We start from the raw sequence: 12,550 nt of genomic DNA, 5'->3' as shown, positions 1-12,550 counted from the left end.
CTTCTTCAGGCTGCCAGCCACAAAAAGAAAAGCATTACTCCAAGGAGCTGATGCCTCAAATGTAAATCTTCAGAACACAAAGAAATACTAGATGTATATTTGGTATGAACAGTTACTTGAAGAAAAGGTGTTTTGTCATAGTTTGTTGTCTACCTGAAAACAGCCAGAAATGTCAGCTTTAAAAATAGCCTTTGAGCAGAAATAAAGCCTGACGTCAGACCAGAGGTTTATCTTCAATATCCCCACTAAATAAAGAAGATGTTAGCATAGAATTATCTTTTTTTATCTGCATAAACTATTTTCCCATCACTTGGAAATTCTCTGGTGATACCCACTCAGTCACTGAGGAGTCCCCAGAAGATACACTGTCTGCAAAGCCCAGCTGATACATGAGACAGCTCCTTTGGGCTGTGGCTGGTAAGATGGGAGCGACTGTAACCAATCCACAGGGAGAACCACAGGGACAGGACGGGAAAAGGACTGAACTTCTTATTTTTCTTTCAATTAGAACTGATTTAGGGGTTGATGGTTTCTAGACCCCACCTAGCAGAGCAGTCACTACTAAAGACTCTTGTGATCCACAGGTGGGTCTTAAAGTTCACCTTTTGAAATTTGGAAGCATTTGCCACTTGTCTTGGGAATATTGCAACATTGGTTTGGCCAAGGCAGAACCTTGCCTTCACTGAATATCAAGATACAAGGACTGAAAGCAAATTAAAAAGTGATTCTCAGAAGAGACAGAAGAGAGAAATAACACTGAGGAATCATTCCTTAGGAGGGTAACAGAGATGACTTAGTTGTCTCCTGAGCTGGGTCAATGAAAATGATTAAGAAACAGCCTCACAAATCAATGGAAAGGTTATCTGGAAATGTCCAGGAAAGTGAATCTGACACAGAAGAGACCCCTGTTACGTCCCCGTATTGCTATAAAGAATGTGCAGACAGATTAACAATGCATTTCCCCCCTCATTACAGTCTTTGACACAAAAATAAGGTAGCTCCCTGCACTGAGAATGCTCCCTAAGAGGCACTGTTTTCACTGTTCCTGTAACTGGGATTGCTGGACATCCCTCCCTATCTCAATCCACACGTCTCCCAAAGAAAGATGTAGAAAGCTGGGCAGGCAAGAAGCCCAACACTGAAGGGGAAGATGGCAGGGAAGAATGCTATTTTTATGCTTAGAGAAAGTGGAAGCTGAAAACACCAGTCTCAATGACATGAGAGCTGTCAGCAAGAACACATAATTACACAACGTGAATTCATCCTCATGACAATGACTCTAATGAGATAGGAAATGGAATAAAATCAATATTCTATTTACACTGACGGGACAGTCTCAAAGCTTGAAATTGCCAAATGGCTGTCTTTTAAATCAAGGAACACAAAATTACTGACTCCTTACAGTATTTTCAAAACACCTCTGCCAAACTCAAAGTTTACCAATAACATATCTCAATATAAAATTTGGAAGAGATACAGCAATTACTCCACGGCACAATTGAGGGATATAATTATAGCACTGTCACAAAATTAAGCTGAAACAATGAGCTAATTGACATCTTGTCACATAACAGTATAGGATTGGATAAAGGAAAATATTCTTTAGTAAACTGCATCCGAAGCACCCAATTGTCTCACACTCTGGGCTGCACCCGCTGCTCCCACAGGACAGCCCGGAAATGCAAGATGATTCCTCTTACCATTCTGTACTTCTGTATATTTCAGGAAAAAATGGGAGGGCAAAGGCAGGAGCAGAGAGCAGCCAGCTCTAGAGCAGGACTGCCAGGGCACTGTAGCCTGGGCTGGGTTTCACAGCTCCCCAGCCCAGCAACCTGGGACTGGGAGCCTGCTAAAACTGCAGGCACATGTCAGCTTTGAACTACTAAGTGCCACACCAGATTAGTAAAAAAACTGCCAACACTGCTTCTATGACACAGATATTTTGCATGACATACATAGTTTTACTACTACTACTACTGTTTTAAAGGTTTTTTCTGTACTGTTTTAGCTCTAACAGACTTTCCTGGTGCAACCTCCCACTGACTTCAGTGGCTCCTCCAGCACATCCCCATCAGACGTGGTTTTATCTTGAGTCTATTTCACAGTTTCTGAAACTGTTTTAGCAGAACCACCTAACTGTGACACTCCATCTGAATTTAACACACCCAAGTGTACTCGGTTCATGAAAACTTGATAAATAATGAAAAAAGAGGCAACATGTTGTATGCTACGTGCAGAAATCAGGTATTGCCCAAGATTTCCATCCCTGATCAAACTGCAGACCAATTCCCACCAGCAGCGCATGGGCACTGACATACAAATCCCACAGCCCAATCCTCTCTTACTTTAGATTACAGTAATGCTATTTCCAAGTCAGAAAGCTACACTGCAAATTCCATAAACCCTCTTTCCTTTAAGAAGCAGACGGTTATGGATTAACTGCTCTTGCTATAAATTTAAAAATATTAAAGTCAAGAAACATGCCTGTTGATTTTTTTTAATAACCTGGGGTATATATCAATCTCTGTTACAAAATCTGAGACTTGAGGGACACACAGGATTCACAGTTTGACAGCATTAGCTGGAGGTGTATTTATGAGCAAGATCAGGCACAGGCCAGGCCCTGTCTCTGGACGAGGATGTGGCACACAAGCTGTTATTCTGTTCTTGCAACTTTAATAAGTCAGGGACACAAAATGGGCAAGGACTATTCTGCCTTTAGTCCTTTTTAATGAATTTATGTATTACAAAGCATTTACATATCCATCCCCACCCACCACTGAAGTCACAAATACTGTTTCTGGTAATAAAAACATATTCACACTGTAATTCCTTTGCCATAACATGCACATAATGTATTTCAGAAATGGGAAGTTCTGTATTATCCTGGCACAGGGGAATTCCAACCATGAGAAGTGACTTTGCCCAAGCAAGACTAAAAATAAGTTGTTCATCTTTAAAAATAACAGTAATCTAGTGATTTAGGTTAAAATTCCAAGCAATAACAAACTGAATTGAAAAAAAAACCTGCTTTATTAAAATCAGTTTTATTTTCTTGTTCTAACAGTAATTTTAAACATGTTGTTTCTACACAAAGGCTTTTGAGAGGCCATAACAAATCACCTATGCGCCCTTCCAAAAACGACAAGCTATTTATTAATCCGACTCTTGCACATTTTGTTTGATTAACTGCAAATGTACACAAGCCAAGCAAGGCAGGAGAGCAGCAGGATGACCACGGCAGCGGGGTCAGCTCAGGAGCAGGCCCCCAACCCCGGCGTGTCCCCGGGCAGCACAGGCTGCCTGAACTGCCCACTGCCCCTGTAGAACCCTGCCTGCCCTGCCCTGAATGTGGCTCAGGCTCAGCAGCACACCTGTCTCGTGGCAGCGCTGCTGGGCGCTGTCCTCACCAACAGCCACATGCAAACCCCAGCATGAGTCCCCAGCCCAGACTCAGAGCTGGGAGGCACCTGCAGCAGCAGCAAGGAGGCTGTCCCACAGTGACAGGTGATTTCCAGCTGCACGTATGAATATATATAAAACACAATGATTAGCATCAGCCATAAGAAGAATCCCTACAGAAAAAAAACCCCACGTCCATGACTCAGCAAGGGAAGGAACCACTTCCCCCTGGCACCAAATTCAGCTGATGCTGATGGTTTCAGGAGAAGTGACCCCGAGGAGCTCTCACTGGTGAGAGGTGCAGCAGACACCAGCCCCGGCTTCCCACGGGTCTGATGCCAGAACATCTCCAGCACTGCAGGGGAAAACAGACCAGCACCTCAGCACTGCTCAGTTTCCACTTACAAACTGGTTTCTACTTCCCTTCCTAATGCAGCTGCCATGTGGCCCTGGGGCAGAGGGTGGCTTCTCCTGCCCCAGAGACAGCTGGATAAAGCAGTGGGGAAATGGAGTCCTGAGAGACCACTGCAGACAGCACTGGATGGATCAGGACACACACACGGTCACTACTAACATTATTAATTTGTTAATAGCACCACTTCCTCCAGCAATAAGCTCCTCCTCTTGGCCTCACTAACTCATCCCTGGCTGGGCCACCCCTCCTACCTTTGCCCACATCAAAAACTCCAAATTTCAAAGTTCTTGCCCGTTCACATGACAACCACTTTGTTAGGACAACAATTTCGAGTCAGGTGTCTGGATACAGCCAGCACATCCCTGCACACATCAAATTAACTAGCAAGATTAAATCTGAACCTAATTACCAGGAATAGAAAGGCCATTCATGTCACGTGCTCCATGCTGGTGTGCGGTCCTGCTCCTGGTGACAACGCCAGCAGCTCTCCTGGCCCTGAGGACACATGGAGCACAGTGGGGCACGGTTCCGTGGGGGACACCTTGCTGCTGCCTGCCTGCTGCACAACAGGCTCCCAGCCAGGCCCACGGGAGTTATGGCAGTCTGGATTGCTTCACCTTGCATCTGACTGCAGGGCAACCGAAAAGGGACGCGAGGAACTCGTTACACCGAGTTCTGCTCGCAGCAGCTCTTGGACCCGGTCACTTCAGCTCAGCCATGGCGAGCCATGGCAAGGCAGGGACAATCACATGCTTCTCCCCGGGGACCACAAAATTACCTGGGAAAGAGGGACAGCAGAGCAGTTCAGTTTGGACTGAAGGACTGCTGCCAAGTGGCAAACCGGTGCCCTGGCTCTGCAGCATGGCCGAGCAGTGCCAGGCACAGCAGCCCCGAGGAAGGACCGGGAGTCCCACACCTCTGAAAGCACGCCAGCATCACCGAGTGGCAGCGCTGCCACGCTGGGGACACCTGGAGCAGGGAGGCACTGCCAGCTCAGTGCGATGACAACACTGCCCGACTCAGTCACCACCATGAATCACAGCAAGGACAGTCCTGGAAAACACTCCAGCATCTGCTTGAGACAGGAGACACAGCCGACTGCATTTGCATTCACAGCTGTGTGTTCCTCAGGGAATCTCAGATCCAAAATAGAGCACTTGCGGTGCTTTGATTCATTCTGGCCTTACACTTAATTTGTGTTTATAATCACATCCTTCCAGGATAAGACAAACTTGTACAACTTCTCAGAAAATATAACGAATCTATATAATTTATTTAATTAGTTACATAAGAATCTAAACTACAGAGAAAGGGATTTTTAATTCTCTCTGCCCTGTCACCATCTGAGATATCAGAGATGACTGTTACACACTAAATATAAAATGATTTTTCCACACACAGCAAAACTAAACCAGTTTAGGAGACTCTTTCCTTGACTTAATAGAGATCCTATTAGAGATCCATATACAATGCTCAACAGCACAGAAACACTTATTGATGTGATCAATTTTGGATTGTGACCAATCTCACGCAAACTAAACAAACACACACATCTTCAGATATCAAGCAAAAGCTCCAAATTAGTCACTGGTATCAAAAAGAAGTAATAAAAACTGCATTACTTTTATTTTAGGATATAAGTGGAAAATATCTTTGAGACAAGTTTTCAATCAGTATTTGCTTTAGTACATTGTTACGCTTTTCATTTTGAATGATGACACGTACACAGCTAACAATAACCACGAGAAACAAGGCTCTAGCAGCCCCTGTTCAGAGCAGCCTCTCTGCACACAACCTCAGCCAGCAGAGCTTCCACCACACAGGGGACAGGGCACACAGGGGCTCCTGAGCTGGGCACAGCCGTGCCACTGACACTGGCCCTTAGGACTTCTCACACAGAATACTCTCTCCTCTGCCTGGGTTCTCCTCAATGTGTCCCTTTTCCATCAACAGAGCAAGCTACACAAATTAAACACAATGAAGGAATTTTGGAAAAAACCTCAAAAGATTGCTGTTTTCCTTGTATTTCCCTTCCTACCTCTAAAAGCCATTTTAAAACACCAAGAATGAAAGTTTAAATTTCTACTCTTACACAAAAAAACCCCAGAAACGGGGATATTGGAAAACAGAAACAGGGATATTTGGAAAACAGCTTCTGAAATAACTTAAGAAAACGTAGCTTTTATAAAAATGGTGATTAAAGGCAGAAGCTGTAGAATGCTCAGAAGTTGTGGAAAACAAATCAAATCCAAAGCAATAATTTTGTCACTCATGCAGAAAAATTAGTGAAAGAAGCTCAAATGCTTGTATTTCTGTTCCACCATTAGCTGTATTTAATTAGAAGAACTGAACAGAGCTGTGTCTACTTTTCACAACAGAAATCACATCATTAAAGATTTATTTATTGAATATATTTGCACATAAATACAGGAGCTCAATAAAAGGTTGATAAGCAGCAAACAAGATATCTGCCCAGGGACTTCCTTCCCAGCAGCCTGCAAAGCTCCAGCACCACAGCAAGCACCGCACTCCCAAAACAACATTTTTAACTGCTACACATCAAAAAGCTGAAAAATACATCATTACATTATCAGGATCACGGACTCACTACCTTTGATTTTTCACTGCTTGAGAGAAGGCTCAAAGTCCACTGAAGTTGTGCCTATGTGCCATGAGCACGGAAGGATCCATGACCCAGGTAAAGAGTACCAGACTTCACTGAACACCAGAGGTGGGCACACGAGTCAAGAATGCTGCCCAGGCACTAACAAACCCTTCCACACATGGAATCAACATTTTTGTTCGGATTTTATTCCAAGCTTCGGAGGGTCACAGAAGAAAAAAGGGGGAGTTTATTTCTCCCCGGAAAGCCCTGCCGTGTTTATCAGGACCTTCCCCCCACGGGAGCCAGGGGCACAGGCAGCACCGAAACACGGGCGAGCGCGGCCCTGGGGGGCGGCGAGGAAGAGGAAGGGCGGGGGGCCCTGCGCAGGACCCGACGCGCCTTTACAGGGCCACTCCAGGGCTGCTGCCGTGCCCTCCGCTTGGCAAGGCGCTCGCAAAGGCTGCCACCCGTGCCGGGGCAGCGCGCCCGCTCCGGGGCAGCGCGGGGCTGAGCTCCACGCCGTGGGGACCGCGCACCCAGCGCACACGGCAAGCCCCGCGTGCCCCCACGCAGGGTACTCACGCTGAAGGGAAAAGCCGGTCCCCAGGAGCCCGGGCGCCGCCGCTGCAGTGCAGATACCGCCGCTGCAGCGCCGCGGCTCCGGCCGCCCCGGGAGCACGGCCCGGCTCCGGCCGCCCCGGCACATCCCGCACGGCACGGAGCGGGCCTGCCGCGCACGGCTGACTGCTCTCCCTTCTTTAGAAGGAAAAAATTCCAATTAACTTCTCTGGAAGCAGGATTGGGCCCCGAGCCCAAAAATGCTCCGGGTTCCCAAGCCCTTACTCACGGCCCGCAGTTGGGCTGGCCGGCGCGGGAGGCGGCAAGGCAGCAGGAATGCGCGGAGGATCCGCGAGCCGGGGCCCTACCCGCTCCTCCGGCCTGCCCCGAGCCCGCAGGGCTGTACGTGCTGCAGCAAATGCCAGCCATGTACGGTACAAACGCTGCCCGCTCCCTCCCGGGCCGTCCGGAGGGGAACGCGATGCCATCGGCCCCTCCTGTGCAGGCAGACCTGAACCCACAGCCACCCAAGGCAGGACACGCTATTTATAATGCTTTCAACATTTCACTTTTCTCTGCAAATAATACCTGCTCCAAGTTCAAGTCCAAGGCATATTTTGCCTTGCCGGATGATCTGCGACCGTCTCATGACTTATTACATTGTTATCGCTGCTAAGCTGAGCAAACAGGGCTGCTAAGTCTATTAATCTTCTGAAACACGAAGTCTGAAACTGCAGAAACAAAACATCTCACTACAAGATACATAAAATGTGCTATAGAGAGATAAGGGGGGAATTCAGTGCACGCTCTGTTAAGTTTTTTCAGTGCCACTGCAAGCAAGACTGACGCACTTTTGCAAGAGCCGACTCTGGATGTAACACCAACAAGTTACATAAGGGAAAAGAAATTCCTTTTCCAAGAGCAGCCTGCCCCAGGGCGGGCAGCGAGGTACACTTCCCACAGGAAAAGCTGGGCACTCAGCAGGCGCTGGAACTGCCACCTGTACACTCACAAGAAGGGCTGATAAAAGGAGCCCAGCCTGGCCAGGCTGGCCACAGCGGGCTGGGCAGGAGCTCTGCTCCAAACACCAAAGGACTGGACATATTTCGACCCCTCTAGTACTTACGGCTTTTTTTTTCTGCAGAAATTCACTCCAGCTACACGTGTACACCTTGCATATTTACGTACCAAAATATTCCTCTGAGAAAATGAGTATTTGGCCTATTTGCCCACAGCAAAGGTCCCACGAGCACACAGGAGTCACATTTTATCTCAGTGCTCAGATCAGGGCAGCTCCAGGAGGCAGTGGGGCTGTGGAAGGACAGACAGACCCAAGCTGAGCTGGCCCATTCCCCAGGCTGGGCTACTGCTGGTCATGCACTTGTTTTATGGGAATTATAATCTGCCTACACAAAACTCCGGCCCAGCTGCCTCAGTTTCCCTGTACAGCCTGTACATTCAAACCAAAATGAACTCAAACTGCAGGATTTTGCACCCTTGTGACAGAAGCGCTGTCACCTTACATACCACTGCTGCTCTTAGTAATTTGAACCAACAGCAATTTTACCTCCAAAATTTCAAACTTAATTGTGAGAACTCAAGTCAGATTTTACTGAGGATAGATTATATATATTGCAAACTTTTTTTTCTTCCCAGCTACTTAAAATAAAGATATTTTGGATAAAAATATTCTTCTATAACAACTACATGCACATAATCTGAAACATGGACTGTTTCACAGGGTAGAATTTGACACAAAGTGGACATTAAAAAAATTAACTGACCCCTCAGGAAAAGCAATTCTTCTGATAAACAGTGGGACTTCACCCTGAGGTCAGCATCAAACCCAGTGCCCAAACTGCCCCATGGGCATGGGAAACTTCATTTGTGGGTGCTGTCATCCTCCTGTTGCTGCCTCTGAAGCTGTTGAAGAGATTTCAGAGCATCTTCAGAACTTACTGCTGGTTTTGAATGCACAGCTCAGGGTAAGCCAACATTTGCCTCTGGCTTTTCACTGTGAGCAAAGCACTGACAAGGACATTCGCCCTGCACAGACTGCTGAAGGGAGAGCGGGCTCCAGCACCCTCACAGGAGTCACACACAGCCTTCACTCACAACTCGGTACACTAACTGCATTTCCTCATCCTAGGATGCACTGAAGTTTCATCACAACTAGTACACGGTTTTAACAGTCCCTTCAGTTTCCTTGTTAATTGCTGGGAACCGTCTTTGACACTAATGGAATTGCAACTGCACATATTCACAGCAGAGCAGGCTCCAAATGTCACCGAGGACAGCACTCAAACATATTTACATGTTTATTCTTTTGGTAAATAACTATGGGGTAAGAGGAAAGAAACGTTGTTTACTTTGCTGCATAACTTGGGAAACTAAGTTTACAGTATATAATTGTTAATAAAATTAAATTTAAAAATAATAATCATAGGCAACTGCTTTAATCCTTAAGGCACACAAAAAGTGGAGACCACAAGTCATGCAAGGGAAAGGAGAGCCCCCTGTGTAGGGTTGGGCACAGCAGGACACATTCAAGTGTAGGAATTCCCAGGGAAGCAATTGAACTCTGCCAGATCCTCCCTCTCCCTTGCCTCCAGACAGGAGTAGTAGCAGGAATTTGCTGATAAACTCATAGTTGCAAAAATCATCCTTGGCATGAACATAAATCATAAGGAATGGGAACAGAACTTTTCCTACAGTTTTACCTTAAGGAGCTGGCCTTAGCTAACATGCTGTTTACAACATTCCCATCGAAAATATGCCTAAGGAAAACACCCATTAAGCCTTTGTAAGTAACGGAGCTACCACAAGGCCTTTTACAACCCAACATGCATGACTTCCTCGGTGTCAGAAAATGATGTCTGCAGATTATCCACCAGTTCCTGAGCAGGAATCATCCACTATTTAGGAGTCAAGAGGTGCTGAGGCTCATCCCCCTAATTACAGGCATCCCTGTGTCACTACCACCTCCCCACTGAGGCTGAAGCAGCAGAACAAAGCAAGTACTCAAAGGAAATAAAAACAGAGAGGGAAGCCTATGATTTAATCTGAGCTGGCCATCAGATCTTCATCTGCACCACACGTGTAAGAACCTTCCTGTGGCCACAGAAACGCCCCTGGACGGTGAGGCCAAAACCAAGCGGCTTTTACAGCCCGTGTGCCCTGGGCAGCCAGACCTGGCCCGGCAGGGCAGCACCTCCACGGCCAGGGCGTGCTCCAGCTGTTTGCTGGCACCCATCTCCACCTCCTGGACATCACCCTCAGACCCCAGGCTTCCAGCACAGGCGGCTCCCAGGACAGGCAAGTCAGAGCAGCACCTGATGCAGGGATGCAGCGGGACACGGCTGGGACGTGGCACCGAGGCCACGGGATGGGGCATTCAGCTGCCCTCCACAGACCCCTCAGAGGAAGACTGCAGGAGTGCACTACCTACGGGGAAGCAGGCTGGAGGCAGCTGTGGGATCCACCCCAACTGGCCATGACCCATGCCTGCTTTCAGCCCAGAGCACAGAGACTCCCAGCACCTCTGGTTCCTGCAGTGGCACCTCCCAACCTTCCACATGCAGCAGTCCTGTCACCATTGCAGCGAGCACGGGGTTGCCAAGCCTTTCATTTCTGCCTCTTTTATCTACTTTAAATTATCATAATACTGTTCTATGCCAGTGGGCCTGCCCAGGGTCAGTGTCACATGCAGCCAGCCCAAGGGGAGCCTGCAACCCTCAGCTCTCACCCCAAACTTCCCCTGCAGCAACAAGTGCCATCGGTTAATTATTCATTATGCAAATCATTTCCTTGTCACTTTGGAATATGTTGTCGTTTCATTAGAACCCTTTCTCGGTAGTGCCAAAAAGATATATAACCCAGTTAAGTTATTCACCATTACTATTCATTACTTCCATCCCTCTTTCCCGTTACATCCCTTCCCTGAACCTGCTCTCCTGCACTTCATTCTCTCTGTCACCCGTGTCCTGCTCTTTCCTTTCTCTGGGGCATACATTCCCCACCTCAAAAAAATCACCGAAAGAAATTATTTCTTTCTAAAACAAACACATATTTTTCCAAGACAATCATTTTACACAAACATCCTTGCATTCTTCTCTTCCACTATGCCAACACCTTAACAAACTGACTTGTTTGCACCTGCAGACCAAAGTTCTGAATTCAGGAACTTTCCCCGAAAAGGAAACAAAAAGCGCTGTTTCCGTCCCGCTCCCGCGCGGCTGCCGGGGCCAGGCCGTGCGGGGAGCGCACCGCCGGGGCCCGCCGGCCCCGACAGCGCCCGCGGCCCCGCGGGCACGCACCGCCCGCCGGCGGCCCCGAGCCGCGGCCGAGCCCGGCGGAACCGCCGCTGGCCCGCGCCGCCGGGACCCGCGAGCGGAGCCCCGCGCCGGGCGCCGCCGGAGGGAGCGCGGGCAGCGGGGCCGCGCCCCGGCCGCTGTTCCTGCCGCGGCCCCCGGGCCGCCGAGCGCGGCGGGCGAGCTCCCCCCGCTCCCCGCTCCCCGCCAGCCCCTGCCCGCGGGGCCGCTCCCCGCCCGCCGCCGGGCCCGGGCCTCGCCGCCGCACTCACCCCGGGCCTGCCGGCGGGGCCCTGCCGGCGCGGCCCGCCCGGCTCAGCGGCTCATGCTGACGGTGCCGCGGGCGCGGCGGGCGGAGGCAGCGGCGGCCCGGGCTCCCCGCGCCAGCCCCGGGCCCGCTTCCGCCGCCGCCCCCGCCCCGCCCGGAAGCGCCGCCCGGCCCCGGCCCCGCCGGCAGCCCCGGGCCCGCGGGGAGCCCGGCCCGGCCCCGGCCCGGCCGCGCTCACCTAATCCCGGCGCGGCCTCCGCGCTCCGGGCGCCGCGGAGCGAGGGGAAGGCGCGGAGCGGGGCGGCGGCGCGGCGGGCTGCCCTCCCCCGGGGCCGCCCTCCCTCATCCTCCCCGCGGCGGAGCGGCCGGCGCCTCATGAGTCACCGAGCCCGGGCGCGCACACGTGCCCGGCCCCGCCGCCTCCGGCCGGGGGAGGCGCGGCAGCGGCGCGGGGCGGCCCGGCCGCGTCCGCGGAGCGCCCGGCGCGGCTGCTGCCGAGCCCCAGCGCCGTCCCTGCCCACACGAGCCCCGCTCTGAGGCTTTGCTTCCCAAAGCGGGCAGAACGACCCTGCTTTCCTCCCGGTTCCGCTCGCCCCTCATCTTAGAGCGGTTGGCTCTGCCGGCTGCTGCGGGGCTGGCGGGGCTCCCCGGCACCCACCGGCCGCAGCTGCCCAGCCTGCAGGTCGGCTCTGCCGCTGCCGTGACACCGAGTGCACGAAAGGAGACGCAATAGTCCAGATTAGCCAGAGGTGCATCGAAGTGTCCCCTGCCAGGGCACGCACACACGGCCATGTGAAATGGGCTCATCAAACCGCTGTGGTGCTAACCACAGTTTAGGAAAGACAAACAAACTGAAAAGAGACAACGAAAGAGACAAGGAAAGAGACAAGGAAAGAGACAAAGAGTTTATCTCTAGTGTCAAGTAGTGTTAAACATCTTTTAACACAGACACCTAAGAAGAGGGTTATGTTTTGTGAGATGAAGTAATGACT

General features: G+C 50.3%; 1 protein-coding gene across 11 annotated transcripts in view; it reads right to left on the bottom strand.

Moving 5' to 3' along the window:
• Window positions 1-11,978, bottom strand: part of MBNL1 (muscleblind like splicing regulator 1) — a 60,606-nt gene extending 48,628 nt beyond the window's left edge. For 3 of the 11 annotated variants that reach the window (XM_064384997.1, XM_064385000.1, XM_064384995.1), the window contains exon 1: window positions 11,797-11,974. The gene's annotated coding sequence lies outside the window, so the exon portion shown is untranslated. Of the gene's footprint in view, window positions 1-11,562; window positions 11,699-11,796 lie in introns of those variants that run through there. The other 8 variants (XM_064384998.1, XM_064385002.1, XM_064385001.1 and 5 more) reach the window with 6 other exon arrangements.
• Between the last annotated feature and the right edge of the window lie 572 nt (window positions 11,979-12,550).

This window comes from Passer domesticus, chromosome 11, assembly GCF_036417665.1.
Source record: "Passer domesticus isolate bPasDom1 chromosome 11, bPasDom1.hap1, whole genome shotgun sequence".
Taxonomy (NCBI): Eukaryota; Metazoa; Chordata; class Aves; order Passeriformes; family Passeridae; genus Passer; species Passer domesticus.
This window is presented reverse-complemented; position numbering and strand designations above follow the sequence as displayed.